The sequence below is a fragment of the Sciurus carolinensis genome, chromosome 17 (assembly GCF_902686445.1).
Source record: "Sciurus carolinensis chromosome 17, mSciCar1.2, whole genome shotgun sequence".
NCBI lineage: Eukaryota > Metazoa > Chordata > Mammalia > Rodentia > Sciuridae > Sciurus > Sciurus carolinensis.
Window position 1 is genome coordinate 46,317,848 of NC_062229.1, and position 27,871 is coordinate 46,345,718.

General features: G+C 37.4%; 1 long non-coding RNA gene across 1 annotated transcript in view; it reads left to right on the plus strand.

Moving 5' to 3' along the window:
• Positions 1 to 17,940, plus strand: part of LOC124967846 (uncharacterized) — a 48,026-nt gene extending 30,086 nt beyond the window's left edge. The window contains exons 3-4 of the long non-coding RNA XR_007105618.1: positions 10,342 to 10,456; positions 17,810 to 17,940. This is a non-coding gene — a long non-coding RNA (uncharacterized LOC124967846). The remainder of the gene's footprint in view (positions 1 to 10,341; positions 10,457 to 17,809) is intronic.
• The last annotated feature ends 9,931 nt before the right edge of the window (positions 17,941 to 27,871 follow it).

Genomic DNA, 27,871 nt, shown 5'->3' on the forward strand with positions numbered 1-27,871 from the left:
CTCACCATTTCCACCTTTAAAATGTCCTTGACCTTTTTCTTCTCATTTATTCTCCCATTTTCCTTATCACTGTGGGTTTAAAACATTTTTATAAGGCCAGTCATTACAATTTTGGTTAGATTGGGGAAAGTCTGTAGTTAATCACAACTGTTTAATCTGCCACATTTACCTCAAAGTCCTGGTAATGAATACTTAATTTAATCAAACTTACTTCCAATAATAACTACCATTTATTGAAACTCTACTACTATTCAGATCCAATAATAACTACCATGTATTGAAACTCTACTACTATTTAGATGCTTTACAGATATGATTAAACAACAACCCTATGAATGAGGCATCATTATTTTGCAATAGTAATTAGTGGTGTTCAGAAATGTTCAAACTTTCCTCTCCTTCTGGGTACATGGTGTGAAAGCCCTCTTCCAGCCCCTTTGAGTTCTGGCATAGCAATGTGACTTGCTTCACTAATGAAAAAAAAAAAGTGACTAACTGACATGTGTCACTTCTGGGTGCAAGTTGTGAGATCCAGTGCAAAATACACATGCTTTTTTTCCTTTTTCTATGGTTCTGTGGAGGAACTTATCATATTGAAAGCGCTATAAGCCTGGGTCTGGGGGCCTACAGCAGAGCGTGATCAACCCAGACTGAACAGTACTATACACAAGAAATAAAAACCTTTATCTAAAGTCACTGATATCTTAGGGTAATTCTTACAGCAACAAAATCTGCCCTATTTTGAATAACATGATGTCCCATTGACCGAGGCAGAACAAATTATTACTAATATCCATTGATGGGACCATAATTCAAGCCCAAGTTTATTTTATGAAAACCTAATGTTACTTTTACTCTACCATGCTGCCTTGCAAGTCAAGAAGTGTCTCTGAATTTTGAATGTCAGAGACAATAGATACATGTGAACCAAAAACATCCTGAATTCCAGAGCTATCTCTTATAAGTGAGGAACTGTATTACATGACATGTTATTTTCAAAGCAGTTGGATGGAGAATATACACTATTTGCTGTCATCTATTTTTTTTTGTCTGAATTATGATGGCAGAACAGAATTTCTCTGGTAGAAATTCTTCATTAGGTATCATGATACCAAACTAAAGCAAAAGGTTTCAGTAACATCACGAATTGGACACTGAACAATGCACTGAGGGTTTCTAACCATTAATTAGACTCTTAAAAATTTCAGTCTTTATCACACAAGCAAAATACCAAAATAATTTCTATGACTGCTTAAATATTCTGCTTTTTATCTGTTCTTTGAGGTTACTGCTTATGGATACAGGTCTGCTCATCACCATGAACCATGTGTCTTCATTATCAACAGCACCAGCACCATGATAGACATTGGCCCTGTCCTCGGGTAGTTTACCATCTGAGTGTAACAATAAGGCCGTTGTTGGGTACCCATCTGCCTTTCTGTGGTCAAGTTTCAATCCTGCATTCAGACTGAGGTGCAGCTCTCATTTGAATGCTAGGCAAAATCTCATGGCCAGCAATATTTCTTTTCACTCTAATCCAAATTGTCTACAAGACCATCTGTTTCTGCATCAGAGTCCAAGTCAGCTTTATACCCATATTTTTAAAATCTGCTATCCCTTTATGGAAGACCTATCCCACACCCATGCTTCTAGGCTCTACATGTTCCCAATTTTGTAGAATTTTCTCATGAAAACTTGTTTATACAAACTTGTACATACTCACATTTTTATTAAAGCAAGAAGTACAGAAGAGATATTTTCCCCCTGGTCTTCACAAAATGGAATAGAAATGCAAAACTGACCTCTGATATTTCTCTGAGGGTGGTTCCTTGACTTCCTTCAAGACTTAAGTGGTTTTATTTTTAGAGAGATTTTAACTCACGTATTTATTTCCAAGATCACACCTGGCAGAAGAAAAGTCTCCATCTGGATTTTGTCCCCTGTTCTTCTAGAGTCTAGCACTACTGAGAATTCCTAACTTTGGCTCTCCCCTTCCTCCTGTCCTCACAATACACTCCATTCATATTAGAGTGTGTACATCTGGGAGGAAGATCATGTCAGTCATCGCTTTCCCATGTGTCCTGGATAGTTCAAGTTAATTTCATTGTTTGGTTGTCCAAAACAACAGTTTCTCTGGAGACCAGAGATACTGCAGACCTCATCTCTAGGGCTATTTTCAAGCTTGTGGTAGTTCAGTGCCAGCCCAAAATACTCTTTCTTTTCACTATCCACAAAGCTGAAAACTCCAGAGGGTTGCTTTGTTTGGCAAGGTTTTGTGCAGTTTGCAATTTTGAGTGAATTAAACCAAGTTCTCACTGTGTTAGATTAGTAAATCTAGTATGACCATGAATGCTTCTCTCCCATATCCTTTTCTCATTCTGAAATAAGACACATGGCATGGACCAGTCAAGATAAAATGTTGGGTTCCTTCTTAAAAAGTGTTCAAAGAAATTCAAGACAGACGGGAGAGCATCACATGAAGTGCAGGGATGGGACCCTTATGATTACACAGGTTCAAAGCCCATGAAGCTGGCCTTGTTGAGGGCAGTGCAGCTTTGACAAGGTATGTTTCTCAAGAGTAGTGTTTTAGGTCTTAGTTATATTCTTGAGGAAGTTTCTGAGCCTGAATATGATAATTCCAACTTAGAATAATACCTGCAACTTCAAATAAGCAAATGTAGTGGAGTTCAAATAGGACACAAGGTAGCCCACCATTATCATCCCAGAATCTCAAGGATACAGAAATTTGGACTTATTCTGAAGCTGAAAACAGCCACACAAATGTTCCCCATAACACAGCCAGATCTATGTTCAAGTCTATTTTGAATTCTAAAACAAGGATCATGTCTGCTGGAAATGCATTAGTACAAAAAATGATGACCAGAATCCAGGTCTCTCTTAACATCAGAAAACACCTATTGGCACCATTTGGTAGACTCACAAATTCTGAGGAAAAAATGGGACAATGTCATTATACTAAAATATTTTCCAAAGTTCTTTAAAAGAAAAGCAAAAACTCTTAAGGGAATATTTCCTTTGTAGCTTGGGGCACAGCCACATGTCTCATAATGTAATTGAGAAAACCATTTGGCCATAGTAATATGGCTGATTTCCTAACTAGCTCTTTCATAGAATTTCAAAATTCCAAGTATAAATTTACCATTTTGGTAAGTAGAATAAAATTGAGAGAGAATAAGTGTGATATCTTTAGAAAAGTTAGTAGAATAAAGAATCTAGTGTAAAGTTGAATGTTAATGTGAGCTGTCCAGTTTTCTACACTCCAGTGTCATTATTTGATATTTAAAAATAGTCTTTCTTGTTGGAAAAAATGTTATAGCACTTACTCTCTAAGTGATTTTGTGCTGATAGGTTGATACATTGCTAAGCAAAATTTTTTCTCCAGAAAAATCTCAATTCTTAGAGCTCTATACATGTGAGACAGCAGGTGAATTGCCTTCCAAAGGCAGTCCTCAAAACACCTATGAAGGTGGTTCTAGAAAATACTGGACTGTGCAAATAAGATGTGTCAAGAAGCAGCCTGTGGCCCTGACAAGAATAGAATAATTTCATTTTCCCATATCTTCACATGTGAAAACTATCTGATCACAAAGTGACTTGCATACCCTTCCAGGTGGTTTACTACTCTCCCTTGATTCCAGACTCCCAAACACAAAGGCAAGAAACAACACTTTGATCCTCAGGATTCCAGGTCTCAGTTATGGATTTTTTACCAGTTTCTCCATCAGTTACATTCTCAGCATGAATAATAGGGAAGAAACAGATAGTAGATAAACGACCAACCAAGGATCAGTGTAGTTTAGCAACATGGTTTGTTTGTTTTTTTAAACAAGGAAGGCATTAGGAAAAGTCTTCCAAATAGTATCAGAAATTTATAACTAGTGCTGTATTTTTAGGGTTCTTCTTCATATCATTTTTTTTTAATTTTTAAAATTTTATTTGCTTTAATTAGTTGTATATGACAATAGAATGTATTTATACATTTTGATAGATAAAGCTCTACCACAAATACTTGGATATGCTGAATTAAGACAATCAGATAGGGACCAGATTTATGTGTTTCCTTTGGTAGATATGGATATACCATACAATTTTTAAATTTTTATTTTTATTATAAAATGTGAGAAACATGCTCACCTGCCCAAACCCAAAGAATGGTCTAAGAGACGCAAGGTACAACTGCAAAAGCAAGGCTTTCATTAATGATCTTGCACGATCTGGTGTCTGAGTGAGCAGGCACATCCAGGGCAGTTATAATCAGCAATTTATCCCCTAGTGCACAAGGTTAGCTTCCTCATTGACTAAGTACTATGGGGTACACAATTTTCCTGAATGTCAACTGGATTTTACTGTCTCCAATTGAGTAATTTAAAAAAAAAATGTACCTTTAGTTGTCTTAACCTTCCTTTATTATATTATGGCAGAAAGGTCTTTCGGGGGTGAGTGCAATTTGGCATGTACACAGCTTATCTCCACTGGTCAGGCCAGCTCCTTCCATGACTTCTTATTTGTGTAGACTTTAAATCTGCCACACTCAGGTGTTAACTGCTGGTAACCATTTTGCTCCCCACTGCCTGGCTGCTTTTCTTACATCCCAGTAATTTTACATTTAAAGTTAAATACTGTATTCTGAAAATGGACCACCAGACTTTGTATTTCTCAGAGAACATACTATTAAATATTTATTTATTTATTTTGTAACACCTATTAGATATAAAGATGAACTTTGCAGCATTTCTACCTTCAAGAAGTTTAAGTCTAATGGGAAGATAGAAAAAGAATCACTCATTAATGTAAAAATATTAAGTATTATGATTTAGGCAGGAAATTAAAGTCTAAAAGGGTACATCTTAGGGGTTCAGTTCTCCCTTACATAAAGGATAATAAATTCTACTTGTTTTTTTCTCCAAAAAAAGGCATGCAAAGTTATGTGAATGTGGAAAACAGAGCACTGAAAGAGGAGAGAATTCTAACTTACTATAGGGTGGGTAAGAGGATGGCTAGGCAGAAGGGAAGCAAGTTATTTTTCAAAAAGAAAAATTTGATCTGAAGCCTAAAGATGGAAATTGGCAAATTCAATAAGTTATTGATGGGTTTCTCAGGTAGAGAAACAGATGAGCAAATTTAGGCAGGACTTTGACCTTCTGGTGCATTTGAGGAACTGCTCCTAATGCTCAATGATTCAAAAAGACTGCAGGTGGGTATGTAATTGGAGATAAGATGGGCAATATGTGCAGGTGCAAAACTCTGCATGATACATTGGTATGATGGGGAGTCAGTAAAAGATTTAACCTGAGGAGTAAGAAAATTAGTTTGACATTTTAGGAAAAAAATAATCCCAGAGTGTTAAAGACAGATTGGTTGTGCAGAGACTCTAAATGAGAGAGGACTTGTTATTGATGCAATAAAGTTTGTGTATCTTCCAAGAAACCTCTTTATTTTGAAAGTTATTTTAAAAAAAAGGCCCCATGGCTTATTTTTAAGTGGCTCATCCAAACTTACAGAACTAGACTGGAACTCTAAACAGCTACCTCTGGTTTCTGCTTAAAAATCAAAACAAGTTACATACACAATTTCCTTTCCCTATGACCAAATATCCCCCCTGGAAAGAGTCTCTAGGCACAGAGTTCAAAGTGCTCAACTCTGCACCTAGAAACACATTATTATTTCTGTTTCTTGACTGGCCTGTCACAGAGAAGAAATGTGAATGAGAGCACCTATGTTGATATATGCTGGTTCGCCTGTATCTCTCTCAAGACAAGGACAATGACAAGGGTCAACAGTTTGCAATTTTCATGTGTTTGTTTGGGACAGATACAGTGCTGGGCTCAAATAACAAATATCTGGGTGACAAGTGATGTCCCAGTAAAAAAATATTTAACAGCATTTAACTAAATACTTCATTTCTATTATGATATCTATACTGTTAACTGGTCCAATAAAGAGGGAATGGTATGATCCAAGATTGCCAACAGCATGTTTGCAAAAAGGTATGCTATTTCAAAAGATGAACAGAGAATGCAGAGAACATGTATGATGTGATAATTATGAGGGAGTAGGAGTGAAAGTAGAAGAAAAAATTAAAGAAAAAGTAAAAAAGCAAATAACAGAATTTGGTTGTTAGCCAAAGGCAAGAGAGAAAGAGAATCAATAGAAAATAGATATATGAAAAACAATACAACACCAGGATATACTAATCAATAACCCTAGCCCTCCAAAACAGAGTGATAAAAAATAAGTACCCTCACAAAATTCTTGAAATGAGAAAAGTGAGATACATATGTATATGCTCAAGTGTCCATGAACCAATCAGCACATAAGCAATCAAAACAAGAGAAAACAAAAGAAGAAAGAACCGAAGATTTTAAAAAAACTAAAACAAAATAAAATGTTTCTTGATAAAAATTAAGGAATTATTTCTGTTTTGTTGTAACTTGATATTACTGGAAAAGATTGAATATTCAATATATGCTTAAAGTGTATTTGAAGGAAATTTAAAGAACTTTTAATTCAATTTCTTCACTGAACAGGTTAAGCCAAAAAAAGGTTAAGATACTAGCTCATGATCACACAGCCAGAAAAAAAAAAGAAGAGGAATTGAGATTTGTGGGTAGCAGTCTACAGTAGAGGCAAATTATTCCAAGTTGGCCAAAAGTTTGAACTGAAAATATAAGGGAAAATAATTGTCTTTAACTAAAGGCTGTTTTTTCCTCTTAATTCTGCTGTTAAAATATATCTCATTCTCTTTTTTCTTAATTTTTAGGATATTTTCCACCAATGAAATGTGTCTACTTTCCCAAGTCTTGTTGGTTGTACATACAAATATATAACCACACTTAAAACAACACATGGGACATTTTTACCACCCCAGGAAATTTCCTTCTACCTCTTTCTTGTCAGTTTTACTAACAGGTAACAGTTTTCTCACTTCTACAACTCTAATCTAGTTTTTCCTGCAGAACTTTATGTAAACAGGAGGATGACAAGTAGTTCTTTGTTGTTTGACTTCTTTTGCTTAATTATTTTGAAACACACCAATGTCTCTGTTGTCAGTAAATTCCCTTTTTATTGCTAGGTAGCATCCATTTGAATGACCACTCCACAATTTATCATTCAAATGTTTATGAAAATCTGGATTGTTTATAGTATTTTTTATTATGAATAAAACTACATCTAATATTCTTGCACAAGTCTTTTCGAGGATGTCTTCAATATTCTTAGATGTGCCTAGGAGGGAATTGCTTGATCCTAAGTAGAAGAATTTTTAGTTTTGTGGGAAATTGCCAATATAGTTTTCCAAAATGGTTGTGTGACTTTAACATTCATACCAAAAGCATTTGATAGTTTTAGTCACACCATGCCCTTGCCAATATTAATGCATCAGTCTTTTTAACATATGCATGGTGGTACTGCATTGTGGGTTCATTTTTATACTTCACTAGGAACTAGAAACATATGTTATTATTGGACATTTCTATATTTTTGTGATTTTTGTCTCTAAAAGTCTTGTGTTCATTTTCTTTTTTTAAATTTTTTAAAATTTGCTCTAATTAGTTGTACATGTCAGTAGAATTCATTTATGCATTTTGATAGATCATACATAAATGGAGCATAATTTCTCATTTTTCTGATTGTACATATTGTAGGACCCCATTGGTGCTTGATTTCATATTGAGTTGTTTTTCTCTTTTTTGATTTGCAGGCAACAGTGCTTTATATGCTCTGGACATTATTTATCAGAAATATTTATAATGAAAAATGTGCCCAGTTGTGACATATCTTTTTGTTTTTATAGTAACGGCTTAAGGTGAAGAGGTGTTTTTAAATTTGATAAGGTCAAACTTACTGTTTCATTTTGGTTATTGCTTTCAGTATCTTCTCTAAGAAAGGTTTGCATACCCCCAAACTGCAAATGTATTTTCTAATATTTTCTTTTAGAGATTTTAGTTTTTATATTGTGGTTTTATGAGAAACTGATAAATACTTCCCAAAGTGCTATTCCATTTTATTTACTCTCTAGTAATGTATGTAAAGAACCTCAAATTAACTTTTATGAATGATACAAGAAAAGAGTACAGGTTCATTTTTTTTCCCATATGGATATACAGCTGGCCTGGCATGATTTTTTGAAAACATTTTTCTTTTCCCCTTAAATTCCCTACTACCTTTGTCATGTAACTACCATACATGTGTAGGTCTGTGTAGGGGCTTTTTGGTCATTGACATATTTATCATTTGTTATGCAGATAGTGTACTGTGTTGATTACTATAGCTTTACACAATGTTTTCAGATCAGGTATTGTTTTTCCTTCCTGCTTTGTTTTTCTTCTTTTGTTTTTTCCAAATAAAATTTTATAATCAGTTTTTCAAGTTCTGTAGTAATTCCTTGGAATTCTGATTGGGTTTGCATAGACTATATTCACCAAATCTGAAGAGAATCGACATATGAATCTTAAGTGATTTAACACACGTAAAATGTGTTCTCATTGATATAGGATATTAATGTATCTCGGCAATGTGCAAGTTTTCAGTTTATATGCTTGTATATATTTTATTAAATTTGTACTTATTTTAGTCTCAATGCAATTATAAATGGAACTTTTTTAAACTTTATTTTCCTATTGCTGCCTACATATGAAAATATAATTAATTATTGCATATTGATCTTACACAACTGTGATAGTCACTTCGTTTTTCTAGTATGTTTGTTGTACATACCTTAGAGTGTTCAAAATATTAACAAAAACCTATCATCTGAAATGTAAAAAGTTTCATCTTAAGTTTTTTATTTCTTTTCTTTGTCATATTGCACTAACTGAGACTTTTAGCACGATGTTGAGTAAAAATAGTACAAATAATGTCCTTGCACTATTTCCAGTCCTTGGGACAAAGTGTTCAACACTTTGTCATTAACGAAGCTGCTAGATGGAGCTTTTATTGCACCCTATTTTTCAAACTGAAGCTTTCATCTATTTGTACTTTTCTGAGATTCAAATAGTTTTATAAAACTTGTACTATTTCTTCTTTAAAATTCTGACATAATTTATAACCATTTGAGTCTGATGTTTCTTTTGTGAGAGGGACTTTGATTATTAATCCTATTTTTTTAAATGCACAGTTACTCAGATTTTCATCTTTACTCAATTTTGATAAATTGTGTAAGACATAACCACTTCATTCAAGAATTAGTGAACTTATTTACAATAATGATTCCGGAGTATTTCTCATTTTATACTTTTAATCTCTGTCAAATCCATTGTGATTGCCCCTCTTACATTCATGACAGATTTTCTTTTCTGATTTTCTTTTTTTTTTTTTTTTTCCTGAATCTTATTAATGGGCTATTCTATTTCACTTAACTTTTCAAAGTACCACATTTTCTCTTCTTCCATGTTTTTCCCAGCAGTTGGCATGATCAGTCTTTTTAACCATAGCTATACTACTGGGTTTTAGTGACCACATACATTGAAAAATATTTTCATGTGTTCATTTGCAATCCAAATATTTTCTTTGGTGAAATGTTCAAATTTTTATCTTTTTGAAAACTGGGTTATGAAGGTTGGTGTAAATAAGCCTTATATATTTTAGATACAGAGGATCTCACTTTGTTTCTCTGATCAAAAGATTAAAGGATAACATACAATCACAGTTGCAGCCCCTTTTCTGACAATGGAATAAAACAAACTTGAGAAAAATTGATGCAGAAGACAGAAGTTCTTTAGAACTATGCAGGAACAGCCTGATCCAAACATCCTTTAGCCTGCTGGATTGTTCAGTTAAGTGAAATGATGAGTCCTTTTCCTTAGGTAACAGTGGTCCGCTTCACCTTTTGAATATGGCTCTCAGGCTTATTTTTAAAAGGGACATGTTTTCCTTTTCCTCTTCCCCCTCCCTAATCTGGGTGCAGGGAACAAGATTACCTTGAGTTATTTGTGCTCCACCTGAAGGATATATCTGCCAGAGGATCTAGGAAGTAAATATCTCCCAAGTTAACAAGTGAATGTGCACACGCCACTGTGTACCCTGGGACCCCCTGTCAGGGCACACCTGGAATGTAGCCTTTGGAGAGCTCCTTTAAGATCCTCCTGTTCCTCCTGATGGGCAGAGTCACAGCCTCTGGGACAGGAGTCCCCTGTGTTTCTCCTTTGCTAGCAAAGCAATAAAACTTCTTTTTCCTTTTTCCCAAAACCATGCCCTTGTTATTGAATTGGCGTTGGGAACAAGGACCGAGATTTTGGTTACACTTACTTTAATATGTTAAATTTCCATCTTGCAAATAAAAGTTCTTTTAAAAAGTCATTTATTTCTTTGTTCTCATGACAGAAAAGGTCTACAGCAACCTCTTTTGGGGGTTCTGATAGAAGTCATTAGAGTCTCTCATCTCCACCACAGTATCCCAGGAGACAGCATCTTATTTCTTGGATCCAGGAACTGCAAGGTGGGTGGTTCAAGTGGCCCATATCTTAAGCAGTGTGGCTCATGGGAAAGATACTGAGAATAGAAGGTGGGAAGTTTCCACAATAGAGGTGAAGAGATGGGGGAAAATAGGCACCTCTTTATATTAGGCCATGACCAATAGATTTATAACAAGATAACCTTAGTCATATAAAAGAAACAGTAGAAAAGATGAGGGCAGTGAGGAATAGAAACCTGAGTGAATAAATTGAATATAGAATAAATTTTGGCAGAAATTGCCTTAAGAGAGAATCATGAAAATGGAGGCATGAGTGAACAAGTTGATATAAACATCTTGTCTTTAAAGGTGGATTTACCTAGAATATTTGAACTTAATCCTTGACTACACATTTTAGCACAGTGTGTCTTTGTCCTTAGGGATCCGTCATTATTAGCTTTAGGTACTTAATATCAGGTGTTAGTTCTCTGGTGGGAAGCACCTTCCCTGCAGGCATTGGCATCCATAAAACCCTCCCTTACCTAGGGAAGCAGCTTATACCTGCCATTCCTTATCTGCAAACACCAGGGAGACTACTTAAAGCCAGGGGAGAAGGCCAGTGAACATTGCCAAGCTTAAAGATTCAAACCAGATTCTGTTTCCTGCCTACTGTGACTCTATTCCTAGATGCTTGGTCTAAATTTCATTCCCTTATTCTTTATCTCAGTGCCCAACCAGAGCTTTCCAGCCAAGATGTGCTTCGACCCACACTTGTCTGATTCTTTCACCTTTTGGATGTCAGCCTCTGGCCCATGCTTGGTCCATACTAACTTGTCCTTCAGGATTCAAGTGTCAATACATTGGTCCGTTCCACACTTTGGTGATATCTGAGGGTCTAACATCATGCTCTAACTCTGATCCTAGCTCTCTCCTCGGATTAATGGCAGCCGCATGCTCACATCATAGAATAATACCAGGTGTAATTTCTCACTGCCCACAAAACTTCACTGTCCATCTTATACTTTTTTTCAAATGTATGTTCCAAATTTGTCAGGCCAAAAGACATTCACAACATGGTGCTGGCCAATCAGAGAAGCCTTTTGTTCTCACTGAACCTGCCTCAATCAAGTGCCCAGGATACAGTAGGAGAAACTCAGGTGGCTCAGTCAAAAGCAAATGTGATTGAGGACCTGTCATGTGCTGGTAACTGTAAAAATCTACAGTTCTGTAAAGGAAATTATTGGCATCAGATCTGCTATTTTGCTGCTGCTATTATTCTCCCTCCCCTACACCACTTTACAACCCAGATTGTTAGCCCGAGAACTTCCTAGCCAGTAACTGGTCCAGATTGTTAGCCCACAAACCTCCTTGCCAGCCACTGGTCACTTGTTATTAGCCCGCAAAATTTGACTACTTAAGAATGGCTCCACTGCCATTCTCTCTTTCTCCCTTGCTCTTGCTCTTTCTCATGCTCTCTCGCTCACTCATTTTCTCTCTCTCTCTCTCTCTCTCTCTCTCTCTCTCTCTCTCTCTCCCCCTGCGGGCAGACACTTTGCCTGTCTGCTTAATAAAATCTCTTACTTGAGTTCCCAGGTATGGAGTAGTTTTCTGGGTGCTTTTATTGGTGCCGTGACTCAGATGGGCTCTTCTACCACCACTTAGGTGAGTGGAATCCCATCTGTTGCCCCAGACACCTGCCCCCACACACCACAGATGCTAGTCTCACCTTCCATTCCCCTGGACACTCTCCTCCACATCCAGACACTGGCCTCATTTGGTAAGTGACTTCTCCCCCAGCTTTTGGTTACCTGGGAAGTGACTGTTGAGCATCTGGCATCCCCAGGGCTCTCCGCGGGTCGGGGAGCCCCAAGCCACAGCTGAATCCCTATACTGACTGCTGGCGGAGAGCTCTGGGCTGATGGGGGACTCTTTCCTGAGAGGCAGGAAAGTTCCAGACTGATGGGGATTCTTTCCAAAGAGGACTGCCTCTTGCGAGACCTACTCTGGTCCTGGGTTCTCTCTAGGACATTTGTCTCTATGAAAGCCCCTGCACCAGGCACCCAGGTACCCCCTACAGGTTTAGCCTCAATGCTTACCTAGTGGTAGTGATGACTTCCTGGATAACTCATCCTTCGCTCAGGTGATTCCCTGGGGGCTGAGAGATGCCTCGCCTCTATATTCACCAATTCCTCTCTCCCAATGGGCAGCTCACTCTCAATCCCACCCCATACCCTCCCCTGGGTTGCCTCACCCTGGACCTCAAACCAAACAGCACTTTAGATCCCAACATTTTTAGGGATCTTTTTAATTTCTGAAAGCATTCAGGGAAATGGAAAGAGATTTCACTACATTATCTTTGCTCTTCCTGCAAACTCAAATTTTCTCTTTCTCTCTCTCTTCTTCTCCCTCCCTCTCTCTTTCTCTCATACTCTCATGCTATTTTACTAAAATAATTAATGGCCATTATCATTTTTCTTCTAGGACTCTTGTTTTGTTTTTCTTAAATGCTATGTTTTTTGAGCTCACAATATTTATCCTGCAAACCTAGGTTAATTTTTTTTTGATAAGTTCTATTTTTATTCAACTCCAGAGTTATTTTTGAATATCTGTTATATTGCAATGGAGATTCATCTATAAAAAGCTACAAGGCCTTTGCTTTTGTGTTATGTGTATAGCCTGTTGTCTGATATCATGTTGTCTGTCTATATATGTGCATCCAAATATAGTGCTCATGAATTAAAATTAAAAAATGAATCCAGATACCTTTAATTCACATGATTTAAAAAGGGTCAATTTAAAATTGGGCAAACAAATGAAGGTAAAATGTCTTTAAAATTACCTCACAAGTCTCTAGGTGGTCAAATTAATAAAATGTTGATATCTATAAAATGTCTAATATCAACTGTTTCTAGGACTTTTCTTCCACAGGCAAGAGATGGCAGATACTATTCAATTCACTTATCTGATATCTTGGTTTTTACAGTAAAATCAGTAGATTTGGCATGTGTGGGATTACGCAAATGTGTTTGTTAGAGACATCTGATTAATTTACAAACTTAAAATGCTAACTCCTTAAATTCCATGGGGGTAACATACTTAAACATTATTGGTGTTTTCATAGATTGGTAACTAAAAAGGGTTTAAAATTGCTTTGTGTCATCACTAGAAACAAGGTTACTAAGACTTAAGTCCTAACAGGTACAATTCTATATACGAAGGGATCCAAAAATTTCAACTGTTCCAATTAGAGTACTGTACATAACAAAATATTTCATCTTATTAAAATGTAGTAATTTATCTAAATTCAGAAATTTCATAAGAGTTGTTTCAGAATGTGAACAAAAAGAGGTCAATGAATAGGAAAGAAAAATAAGAGGGTCTAGGTATGGAAATATATTTAGTAGAAGGGACAGGAAAATGTTTCTGGGTAGGAAAGTCTTTCCATGATGAAACCCAGGATGGGATCCACAGTCATTGCCTGCTGGCTCTTCCCTCATGGGGATCTGAGCCTCCTTGACTGTGCCCCCTCCTCCCTGGCCAATATCCACCATGGGGTATTTCTGCCTCTTGCTGTTGCCCACCTCCTCACTCACCACAGAATTCGACTCTGGAGAGTCTTCCCTCTACTCGTGGTGAGTTCCTAAGAGCTCTTCTATAGTGGCCCTGAACTCACTCTCTCTCTCTCTCTCTAAAATCCCGGTGCTAGGTCAGGGTCTCCCTTGGCTTCAGCTGCAGACCTGTCAGAGATGGTGATGACCCTCACTGATGGTCTGCTCCTACATGGGAAATCTGAGAGGTTGTAGGGACACCGCTTCCTCTCATGTTTCCCTTCTCTGAGCTCCTGAGAACTCTTAGCCATGGGCTCTGCCCAATCTAAAATTCTCTGTGACCTGCACACCCTTGGCTGTCTCCTCAGAAACATTCAGCCTCTCCATTTGACTCCATATCTCAAACCTTGCAGGCTCATTTTCTATTGCAGCACAGTCTGATCCCAATATAAGTTAGATAATGACTCCTCTTGGCCAGAGAATGGGACTTATACAACTTCTGTCACTGTAGCAGCAAGTGGGTAGAGATTCCCTATGTTCAAACCTTCTCTTCCCTCTCACCCCTCTTTGTGACAATAAGAATAGTATTAGGAATTTATTTATATTATTTAATGTTCTATAACAGGAGCCTTAGAGTCTGATTTGTTTAAAGGTTAATATCCTGAAACATGAAAGCATTTTGCCACTTTGCCACACAAAAGGAAAGTTAAAAGTTCTCTAAGTCCCTCTTTGATTCATGTTTTAGATATAATGTTACATTGTGTTAACTAATGTTCATATAGATTCAGAAAACAATATATGTAAGCTTGTTAAAATGACATTTAAGAAAGAGACAAAGATCAGCTTCAGAAGTAGAGTACTTTACCTAAGATGTGTGAAGAGCCCCACCTTACCTGAGATAAGACTCTGCCTCCTACCCTGCTGCATGCAGAATGACTCCAAAATAAGCCAGACTTCAGTTCATTTAAATTTATATTCAAAAGATTTTTTTTTTTTTGTTATAAAATTACTGTGACCTCAAACAGGGGATATAATGTATAGGTCAAGCAAAATTAAAGATAGCTATTACATGAACTAAATGTTTTACTGTTGTTAATTACATTTTGTATTTTCCTTGTAAACTATAACTGTTGCCTGGTTAATATTTTGCAGAAGTACTACTTCAAGAACAAACAACCTAAATTAATTTGAGATAATAAGCCATCACCTATAGGACAGATGATATAGACTCCAATTAAATAAAAGGGGGTAAATGACTGTAAAGTCATAAACATTAGCATTAAAGCCCAGTCCTCTTACTTTATGACTGGTGGGACTGGCTTGTTGGATGTTTAAGATCAAGTTTAAGATCAGGATTAACACAAAAGGGTCAAGAAAACCAGTATTTGGCTCTTGCCTTCTGAGTCAGCCTGAACCCAGGAAATGGGAGAGCTTCTCTAAGGAGTTTTGCAACTCTGGGCCACAGGACCTCCTGATCAGGGAGACTGTTGAGATGACTAGAGGATGAGAAGTCAATCAGTGCACCTTCTGCAGAGGAGGGTCACTGAATAAGGGAGACATCCCTGACGCTTCCAAAGGAAATCACCTCATCAAGAAGACCCTACCTAGCAAATGGCACTAAAGGAGCTAAGAAGTTGCTATCAAGTTCTCCATGAGTAATCCCTGTGGGAATTCAACTGACCTTTAACAACAGCTTGGTCTTGAATGCCTAGCAAAACAGTTAAAAACAAAACATAGCCATTCCTGGGCATTTAAAAGTAGAAAAAATAGTTAAATATAAGTTGAAGATGTACACTTATGTTAGACCCAAGAATAAGTAAGACTGGAGGCTACTAAAGAGATTCTTAGGCAGGAGTGCCTGATAACCATCAAGAGAAACTGCCAGAGTCAGAAATTTTTGGTCGTTTTAAGGTATGCAGATCTTCATAAACAGGGCCATGCCTGCTAAATTGCCTACAGAAGTTCCTACAAGATACACAAGTTCTGGAGCTGGTGGACACACACAAGTTCACCAACCAATTGGTCAATCAACCTATTCTCCTTGAAGACTACCAGCCCCTGACACCCAAAGTTGAGACCGGAGATTCACCATTGACACCTCTGGCTCCAAAAACTCTGCTCCCACCTCCCTGATCCTCTTCTTTTACAGGAATGAGACTCTTTGCCCCTAACTAGCAGGAAGAAGCTACAGAAGAAAGACCATTGTCCCACCCCCATATCTATAAAAACAAAAAGGGAGGAATATTGGCATCAGATCTGCTATGTTGCGCCCGCCATTATTCTCCCTCCCCCATACCACTTTACAACCCAGATTGTTAGCCCACAAACTTCCTAGCCAGTAATTGGTCCAGATTGTTAGCCTGCAAACCTCCTCGCCAGTCACTGGTTCATTGTTATTAGTCCGTGAAATTTGACTACTTAAGAATGGCTCCACCGCCATTCTCTCTCTCTCCCTTCCTCTTGCTCTTGCACGCTCTCTCTCACTCACTCATTTTCTCTCTCTCTCATTTTCTCTCTCTCTCTCACCCTGCGGGCAGACACTCTGCCTGTCTGCTTAATAAAATCTCTTGCTTGAGTTCCCGCGTCTTGAGTGATTTTCTGGTTATTCAGAAATAAAAAATGTAGCACTATCTGACATTTATTGACTACTTAATACATACCAGGTTTTTAGAGACTATTTTAATTAGATTAGTTTATTTTGTCCTTCTGAAGCCAGAATTGAGGGCAGGCAGTTAGCGCAGAATAAGAAATCTGGTCAAATTGAGGAATGGAGGCCATCAAAGTCTGGGAAATTGGTGACTGCCCCTGGGAGATTGGAATGTCAGTGTCTCCAGAGCCCTTTTGATCACCAAGGTTACCTGCCTAACTAACCCGCAAAATGCTTCAGGCAGGGAATTGCTAATTAATGTCCCCTGGGCCCCTACCTGAATCTCCATTTGGCCCTCCCCCTGCCATTTGCTGCTCACCTTTTTTGCTATGTCACTGGCAACTCCTGCGCCTAGTCATGTAGGCAGGAAGGAGAGAGAAGGAGGGAGAAAACAGACCAAAGAAGACCCTAATCTATAAAAGGGTCACTTCTTGGGACTCTAGAACATCAACCATGGCCCCCTTCTCACTCCCAGGAGAAGTCTGTATTACCTTTAAATAAAACCTGCTTAAGATGCTTGCCTTGGTGTGCTTCTCTAATGTTCAAATTTCAACATTTGAGGAAGCAGAACTCATCACTGATAAATGGCAATATCACTTCCAATAATCAATATGTAGTATTCATTATTATGATTATTTTAATATTTATTACTGCACAATACTTAAAGATACAGAGGCATAAAAATGTTTGTAAGTGATTTGTCTTAGCTGATGTACCTAAGAAACAGCCATGTCATGATTTTAAACTCTGTTTCAATGCCAGAGCTTATTTTTATGTGTTGAAGGGAAAATAACCATGCAAAAGTAAAATATAATAATAAAAGCAAATATATGCCTGAATTAATAAGGTATTAATTGAGTGTGAGAAAGTATAATTTATTTCTTGAATAGAGGAAGGATGAAAATTGAAGCTGGCTTCATAAGAGAAAAGAGATGATTGAAGGAGGCATTGAAGGCTAAGGAGAATTTGAACAAGGGGAGGAAGACAATGTCATGCCATACAGAAGGAACAAATTGGACAAGATTAGGGATGGCCATGTGGAAGTATGATAAATCAGCAATAAGTTTTCTCATTCTCCAGTGAGAAATCTATATTGAATCTTTGGACCTCTGAACAGTGTTTTCCAACAAAAATCTCTCATATCTACCAGGAAAGAAAAAACATTACGTGGATGAAATATTTTGCATCATCTCTTTTCCTCAGACTTGTCACAGGACCATGGGGCAGGGTCTGGCACAAGGAAGGATGTCCGCAAAGACACAGATGAGGCTACTGTCTATCCCGGATGTGGCATCAGGATAATTTAACCACCTCTAAGTGACTTTCTATGCAGCAAAATTATATAAGGTAACTAATTTCATTTCATTTTTCAAACTCCTTACTAATTAAGACAAAAAAATTCCACATGCTACATGCCCGCAAGCCTTGGGATTGCTTCAACTGCCCTTGCTGCCTCTGTTAAACATTAAGATTCTCAAATCTTTTCCCCATCATCTGTCTTTCAATTTCCATGAACTTCTGGCTTTTTCGAGCTCTTCCTCCATCATCCTCTAACTTTTCAGGCTATTCATGTGCAAAACCACACCGAGAAAGGCCATGCTATCCATTTCTGGGAAATGGCCTATCCTAGTTCCATTTCTCTAAATGGTCTATTTTAGTAAATTACTATCTGGGTTTTCAGAGATGATGGCTGTGATCTCTTCTACCCAGCAAATTGTGTCAGCCATTCTGCACCATTGGCCCAATTCTGGGTCCTGGCCCTGTCAGGCCATATACCACCTACCTTATAGTGCTGCTGATCTGTGAGGCTGGAGATTCTTGATTCTCTCACTAGAGCTGCAGTACACAGGAGCTATTTTGTTAGTTGGTGGCTTTGGCTCACAAAATTATCTCTATGCCTTACCCTGAAACTGCTCCTTGCACTAAATTGTTTACCACAGCATATTTTATAGCTCATCATTTACCATTCATTAAGGTCTGGTCTAGTGTTTTGCCACTTCTGGTTAACGTGTATCTATAAATGTGGTGGTTTCTTACCCACTGCAGTTAGTAACTTCTTAAAGGAGAATCTTCAAATCCCAAAGAGTTCAAAGCCAATAAAAGCAATGAGCTACAAGAGGAATAGATAACTGATGTCCAACTTAAGTACTCTATACACAACACCAATTAAGATTCAGGTTCAGAACATGCAATACAGTGCATTTATTTCATGTTCAGTTCTTCATATTTTTATTTCTTAATCATATTTTCAAAGTCATATCTTAAATGTTATTTTTTCTAAATGTGCTTTTCAATAATGTGCCCCTTTTTTGTATCTTATCTCAGCAAGTCTCAGAAAATATTTATGAAGAGGTCACATTGCAGGCTTTGGGATGCCTTTGCTATATATTCCTACCATGAGAGATAAGTAGAATTTCACTGCCAAACAGATTCCTCCTTGGGTTCCCAGAGATCTCCTATTAAAATCCTTTTCTTTGACTTCATCTGAATGTGTCCGTGTCCACTGTTGTCACTTCTTTTTACCTTCACACTCCTCAATTTGGAAGAAGCAGAGACTCTGTTATTAAAAGTGCTCCCAAGTTTTTACACTGTTACAAAATGCTATCTTGGGCCATCTTTGCTTTCAAATTGAAACTGATAAAGAAGCTGATGCTAATGAATCAATGATAACACAGCTATGCAGAGCTGGAGTTGTATTTTTTTTTTTTTTTGACCTCTAGTCTAAGTCCCTTCCCTCTAAGAAGAGAGAAAAGAATGAATATTAAGATTCAAAAGGCAGATGTTCAATTAAGAATCAGAGAAAAGCTTATGGAAGTTTAATACAGGTCTATTACTACCACCTATATTTACCTCCTATCTCTTCAAAATGTATTTATTTTTTTCTGGGTTCCAATTTTTTTCTTAGAATTTTTCATTTATTTTCATTCAGAAATTTGACTATTACTATGTATTAATACAGAATCCAAAGACTTTTGGATAAGCAATAAAAATACAATAATTAAAATATATTTTAAAATAAAATGGTGGGGGCGATCCAAGATGGCGGCCTAGAGGGAGACTGCACCCCCGGTCGCTCCAGAACCCAGGAGTTAAGAAGGGGAGGCATTGAGAGACTCGGACTGAAGTGGAGCCACGGGTGAGTCTGCCCACTGGGTAAAGCTCGGCCCGGGTGGCAGGCCCAGATAGAGGTGGCTTATCGGAGCCGGGCAGGGCAGCTAGAGTCATCCACAGGCAGTCCTGCGCACTCCGGCGGTGGGCCCCGCCCACACAGCCAGCTTCTCCAGGTTCTCAGAACGGAACTGGCCCGCTAGTGAGAGCCTGTCTGAACAGAGCAGGCTCCGAGTCCCGGAGCCGCTGCAGTGCAGTGTACTCCTGCAAAGAACCAGCGGAGAGCCTCGATCTGCAATCAGCCTCAGGGATAAGGGCAGGGCAGCCGGAGACCTCTTCAGGCGGCTCTGCCCACTCCGGCTGCGGGCTCTCTTCACGGGGCGATCCAAGATGGCGGCCTAGAGGGAGACTGCACCCCCGGTCGCTCCAGAACCCAGGAGTTAAGAAGGGGAGGCATTGAGAGACTCGGACTGAAGTGGAGCCACGGGTGAGTCTGCCCACTGGGTAAAGCTTGGCCCGGGTGGCAGGCCCAGATAGAGGTGGCTTATTGGAGCCGGGCAGGGCAGCTAGAGTCTTCCCAAGGTAGTCTTCCACACTCCGGCAGTGGGCTCTTCCCACACGGCCAGCAGCACGGTGCAGGCCCACAGTGAGAGCATCTCCGCACAGAGCCAGTTCCAAAACGTGGAACCAGTAGGGGGCTAGGGGCAGTATTCTTCGAATGAGCTGCTTTATCAGATTCCTCCAAGACATCAGGCTACTGAAGGCTGGGAGGTGATACACTGGAAATCTACTGGGACACTATAAGCCAATAGTGGAAAACTTCAATATCTCAGGGTCACACTGACAACTGACCATTATGAGAAAACAAGGGAAGAAAATGTCCCAAACAAACCTAGATACTACATCAATAAAACCCAATGACAGCAGAGCAGAAGAAATGTCAGAAAGGGAGTTCAGAATGTACGTAATTAAAACGATCAGGGAAGCTAATGAGGAGATGAAAGAGCAAATGCAGGCATTGAAGGAGGAGATGAAAGAGCAAATGCAGGCATTAAATGATCGCACCAATCAACAGTTAAAAGACCAAATACGGGAAGCAAGAGATCATTTCAATAAAGAGTTAGAGATACTGAAAAAAAAACAAACTGAAATCCTTGAAATGAAGGAAACAATAAACCAAGTTAAAAACTCCATAGAAAGCATAACCAATAGGATAGAACACCTGGAAGACAGAACCTCAGACATTGAAGACAAAATATTTAACCTTGAAAACAAAGTGGAACAAACAGAGAAGATGGTAAGAAATCATGAACAGAATCTCCAAGAACTATGGGATATCATGAAAAGGCCAAATTTGAGAATTATTGGGATTGAGGAAGGCTTAGAGAAACAAACCAAAGGAATGAACAATCTATTCAATGAAATAATAACAGAAAATTTCCCAAATCTGAAGAACGAAATGGAAAACCAAGTACAAGAGGCTTATAGAACTCCAAACATACAAAATTACAACAGACCCACACCAAGGCACATTATTATGAAAATACCTAACATACAAAATAAAGACAGAATTTTAAAGGCCGTGAGAGAAAAGAATCAAATTACATTCAGAGGGAAACCAATAAGAATATCAGCAGATTTTTCAATCCAGACCCTAAAAGCTAGAAGGGCCTGGAACAACATATACCAAGCCCTGAAAGAAAATGGATGCCAACCAAGAATCTTATACCCAGCAAAACTTACCTTCAAATTTGACGATGAAATAAGATCCTTCCATGATAAACAAAAGCTAAAGGAATTTACAAAAAGAAAGCCAGCATTACAGAACATTCTCAGCAAAATATTCCATGAGGAAGAGATGAAAAACAACGATGCAAATCAGCAACAGGAGGCGCTAGCCTAAAGGAATAGCCAAATAAAGGAGAAACCAATCATGTCAAAAACAAATATGAGTCAATTGACTGGGAATACAAATCATATCACAATAATAACCCTGAATGTTAATGGCCTGAATTCATCAATCAAAAGACACAGACTGGCAGATTGGATTAAAAAGAAAAATCCAACAATATGCTGCCTGCAAGAGACTCATCTCATAGAAAGAGACACCCATAGACTAAAGGTGAAAGGATGGGGACAAACATACCATGCACACGGACACAGCAAAAAAGCTGGAGTATCCATCCTCATCTCAGATAATGTGGACTTCAAACCAAAACTAGTCAGAAGGGATAAAGAAGGACATTACATGCTGCTTAAGGGAAGCATAAATCAGCAAGACATAACAATCATAAATATCTATGCCCCGAACATTGGCTCATCCACGTACGTCAAACAAATCCTTCTCAATTCCAGAAATCAAATAGACCACAACACAATAATACTAGGCGATTTTAACACACCTCTCTCACCACTGGATAGATCGTCCAAACAAAAATTGAATAAAGAAACTATAGATCTCAACAACACAATCAGCAATTTAGACTTAACAGACATATATAGAATATACCATCCAACAAAGAACGAATACACTTTCTTCTCAGCAGCACATGGATCCTTCTCTAAAATAGACCATATTTTATGCCACAAAGCTACTGTTAGTAAATACAAGAAGATAGAGATACTACCTTGTACTCTATCAGATCATAATGGATTGAAATTAGAAATAAATGACAGAATAAAAAACAGAAACTTCTCCAATACCTGGAGACTAAATAATACACTATTATATGATGAATGGATAACAGAAGACATCAGGAGGGAAATAAAAAAATTCTTAGAAGTAAACGAGAACAAAGACACATCATATCAAAATCTCTGGGACACTATGAAAGCAGTACTTAGAGGAAGATTTATTTCATGGGGTGCATTCAAAAAAAGAAGTAGAAATCAACAAATAAAAGAGTTAACACTACAGCTCAAAGCACTAGAAAAAGAAGAGCAGACCAATACCAAAAGTAGTAGAAGACAGGAAATAGTTAAAATCAGAGCCGAAATCAACGAAATCGAAACAAAAGAAACAATCGGAAAAATTAATAAAATAAATAGTTGGTTCTTTGAAAAAATAAATAAAATTGATAAACCCTTAGCCACACTAACAAAGAGAAAGAGGGAGAAAACTCAAATTACTAAAATTCGGAATGAACAAGGAAACATCACAACAGACACGAGTGAAATACAAAACATAATTAGAAGCTATTTCGAAAATCTATACTCCAACAAAACAGGAAACCTTGAAGACATCAACAAATTTCTAGAGACATATGAACTACCTAAACTGAACGAGGAGGACATACACAACTTAAATAAACCAATTTCAAGCAATGAAATAGAAGAGGTCATCAAAAGCCTACCAACAAAGAAAAGTCCAGGACCAGATGGGTTCTCAGCCAAGTTCTACAAAACCTTTAAAGAAGAGCTCATTCCAATACTCCTCAAACTATTCCATGAAATAGAAGAGGAGGGAACCCTACCAAACTCGTTCTATGAAGCCAATATCACCCTGATACCTAAACCAGACAGAGACACATCGAGGAAAGAAAATTTCAGACCAATATCCTTAATGAACATCGATGCAAAAATTCTCAACAAAATTTTAGCAAATCGCATACAAATATATATTAAAAAGATAGTGCACCACGATCAAGTGGGTTTTATCCCAGGGATGCAAGGTTGGTTCAACATTCGGAAATCAATAAATGTCATTCACCATATCAACAGACTTAAAGTTAAGAATCACATGATTATTTCAATAGATGCAGAAAAAGCATTTGATAAATACAGCATCCCTTCATGCTCAAAACACTAGAAAAAATTGGGGTAATGGGAACATTCCTAAACATTATAAAGGCCATCTACGCTAAGCCCATGGCTAATATCATTCTAAATGGTGAAAAACTGAAAGCGTTCCCCCTAAAAACTGGAACAAGGCAGGGATGCCCTCTTTCACCGCTTCTATTCAACATCGTCCTTGAGACTCTAGCCAGAGCAATCAGACAAACCAAAGAAATTAAAGGGATACGAATAGGAAAAGAAGAACTCAAACTATCCCTGTTCGCTGATGACATGATTATATATTTAGAGGAACCTGGAAATTCCACCAGAAAACTTTTAGAACTCATAAGTGAATTCAGTAAAGTAGCAGGTTACAAGATCAATGCCCATAAATCCAATGCATTTTTATACATAAGTGATGAATCTTCAGAAAGAGAAATTAGGAAAACTACCCCATTCACAATAGCATCGAAAAAAATAAAATACTTGGGAATCAATCTCACAAAAGAGGTGAAAGACCTCTACAATGAGAACTACAGAACACTAAAGAAAGAAATTCAAGAAAACCTTAGAAGATGGAAAGATCTCCCATGTTCCTGGATAGGCAGAATTAATATCGTCAAAATGGCTATACTACCTAAAGTTCTATACAGATTCAATGCAATTCCAATTAAAATCCCAATGATGTACCTCGCAGAAATAGAGCAAGCAATTATGAAATTCATCTGGAAGAATAAAAAACCTAGAATAGCTAAAGCAATCCTCAGTAGCAAGAGCGAAGCAGGGGGTATTGCAATACCAGATCTTCAACTCTACTACAAAGCAATAGTAACAAAAACGGCATGGTATTGGTACCAAAATAGACAGGTAGATCAATGGTACAGAATAGAGGACATGGACACAAACCCAAATAAATACAATTTTCTCATACTAGACAAAGGTTCCAACAATATGCAATGGAGAAAAGATAGCCTCTTCAACAAATGGTGCTGGGAAAACTGGAAAACTATATGCAATAGAATGAAACTAAACCCCTATCTCTCACCCTACACAAAACTCAACTCAAAATGGATCAAGGACCTCGGAATCAGACCAGAGACCCTGCATCTTATAGAAGAAAAAGTAGGTACAAATCTTCAACTTGTTGGCTCAGGATCAGATTTCCTTAACAGGACTCCCATCACAAGAAATAAAAGCAAGAATAAACAACTGGGATAGATTCAAACTAAAAAGCTTTCTCTCAGCAAAGGAAACTATCAGAAATGTGAAGAGAGAGCCTACAGAGTGGGAGAATATCTTTGCCAACCATACCTCAGATAGAGCGCTAATTTCCAGAATCTATAAAGAACTCAAAAAACTCTACACGAAGAATACAAATAATCCAATCAACAAATGGGCTAAGGAAATGAACAGACACTTCACAGAAGAAGATGTACAAGTAATCACCAGATATATGAAAAAATGTTCAACATCCCTAGTAATAAGGGAAATGCAAATCAAAACTACCCTAAGATTTCATCTCACCCCAATTAGAATGGCGATTATCAAGAATACAAGCAACAATAGGTGTTGGCGAGGATGTGGTGAAAAAGGAACACTCATACATTGCTGGTGGGGTTGCAAATTAGTGCAACCACTCTGGAAAGCAGTGTGGAGATTCCTCAGAAAGCTTGGAATGGAAACACCATTTGACCCAGCTATCCCACTCCTTGGCCTATACCCAAAGGACTTAAAATCAGCATACTACAGAGATACAGCCACATCAATGTTCATTGCTGCTCAATTCACCATAGCCAGATTGTGGAACCAACCTAGATGCCCTTCAGTTGATAAATGGATAAAGAAACTGTGGCATATTTATACAATGGAATATTACTCCGCAATGAAGAATGATAAAATTATGGCATTTGTAGGCAAATGGTCGAAATTGGAGAATATCATGCTAAGTGAGATAAGCCAATCTCAAAAAACTAAAGGACGAATGATCTCGCTGATAAGCGGATGAGGACATATAATGGGGGGTGGGACGGGCTAGCATTAGGTTTAGGGTTAGGTTTAGAGTTAGGCTAAGGAGAGCAGTAAGAATGAAGGAAAGAAGGACTGTGTAGAGGGAAAAGAGGGGTGGGAGGGGTGGGAGGGGTGGGAGGGGTGGGGGGGAGGGGAAAAATATAATAAACATCATTACCCTATGTAAACGTAAAAAAATAAATAAATAAAAAAAAATAAAATAAAATAAAATGGTCATGTGGATACATAAACTTTTACTTCACTCAGAAAAAAAGGAAATATTTCCCCACATCCAAAGATTTGGGACATTATTTCAAAAAGGTTCATCTTATTTTTTTCTTGTCCTTTACATTTTTTTCTCTTTCATTTCCACATCAATGCCTGCCCCCTCCCACCTTATAATTAGTCTTGGTGAAAAATGGAAATAAAACATTATAGTATATTAGTATTCTGGTAAGAATTTTTTTTTTTTTTTTTTTTTTTTTTTTTTTTTTTTGCGGTGCTGGGGATCGAACTCAGGGCCTTATGATTGCAAGGCAAGCACTTTACTGACTGAGCTATCTCCCCAGCCCAGAATTTCTTTTTAATGTAAGTCTTTGGTCACCTCCTCACTATGATCTATAAAGATTTTGTATGTTTTATAAGAGTGCTTTAGGACCCAGGATTAAAAAACAACGGTTGTGTTAAAAATTAATAGGATGAAATTTGTGATCACCCATCAGTTCCAGTCACACATGTAAGAACAACAAATAAAATGAAAACACATTTGTTTTGAGATAAAATAGATACACCAGAGTTTGCAAAGAAATGCATGCACAAATCCCATATTCTCCTTCCTGAGCCACTCCCTCTGACAACATCCCAAAACAGCACAACATCAAAACCAAGAAATTAACATTTACATCATCCAAAGAACAGATTCAAATTTATCAGTTACATATGCATGCATTTGTGTCTGTGTGTAAATAGCTCTACAACCCTGTCACAAGTGTACTTTTGCATGATCACCATCACAATAAAGATGCTCAGCTCTACTATCACCACGAGAAGAGCAACACTATTCTCCTTCACCATACCTAACCCTGGCAACCATTAATTTGTTCTCCATAATTATAGTTATGTTATTTCACAAATGTTATATAAATGGAATAATGCAGTTATATATCCTTTTAAGATTGCTCCTTTTCACTTAACACCATTTCCTTGAGGTTTCTTCAAGGTGCATTAATATCTCATTACTTTTTCATAACTGATTAATATTTCATGATATGAACATACCACAGTGTGTTTGACCACTTACTTTAAGAAGTACAATCTAGATAGTTTCCAGTTTTGTGCTATTATAAATAAAGTTGCTAGAAACATTCATAAAAGTTCTTATAAGAAAATAAGTTTTCATTTCTTTTGGATAAATCCCAAGTGAGCAATTGCTTGCTTGTACCGTAAGTTCATTTTTAGTTATGAAAGGAACAAACTACTTTCCAAAGTGATCATGCAATCTGATATTTGAACCAGCAATACATGAGTGACCCAGTTTCTCTAGCCTTGCCAATATTTGGTGTTGTCTCTTCTTAATTTTAGTTATTCCAAAAGGTGTATAGTAATGTCTCACTGTTGTTTTAATTTTTATTTCTCTATTGGCTAATTATGTTGAAAATCTTCTAATGTGTTCATTTGTTGTATGTATATACTCAGTAAAATATCTATATTTGGGGTGCATTTTCTAACTATATCAATTGGGGGGGATTGGCTGTTGTTTTGAGTTTTTTTACTGTTGCATTTTGAGATTTCTTTACAGAGTCTAGTTACAAGACCTTTTGTCAGATATATGATTTGCAAATGTTTTTTCTCAGTCTACATGTTTTTTGGGTCCTTTTAACAGTGTCTTTCACAGAGTAAATTTTTAAAATTTTGATGAAGTCAAATTTAGTAAATTTTTTTCTCTTATGGATTGTGTTGTTACTTTCAAATCTATAACCTCTGCCTATTTCTAGATCCCTAAAATTTGTTCTATGTACTTATTGGACTTACGCATTCCATGTACATACATGATCCATCTTTAGTTACATTTCATATGAGAGGAGGTCTAGCTGGAGATCCATTTTTCTAAAGTATCCAATTGTTCCAACACCTTTTATGAACTTGTGCTCCTTTGTGAAAGAATTATGTGAGGGTCTATTTCTGTGTTCTTTAATTTTCACTGATCTATGTATCTACCCCTCCTCCAATACTGCACTGTTATAATTACTTCAGCTACATTATGAGTCTTAACACTGGAAAGAGAATTATTTATTTTTTCTTTTCCAAATTTGTTTTGCTTATTCTTGAACATTTCTTTTTCATATAAATTTTAGAATAAGCTTGTCTATGTCTACA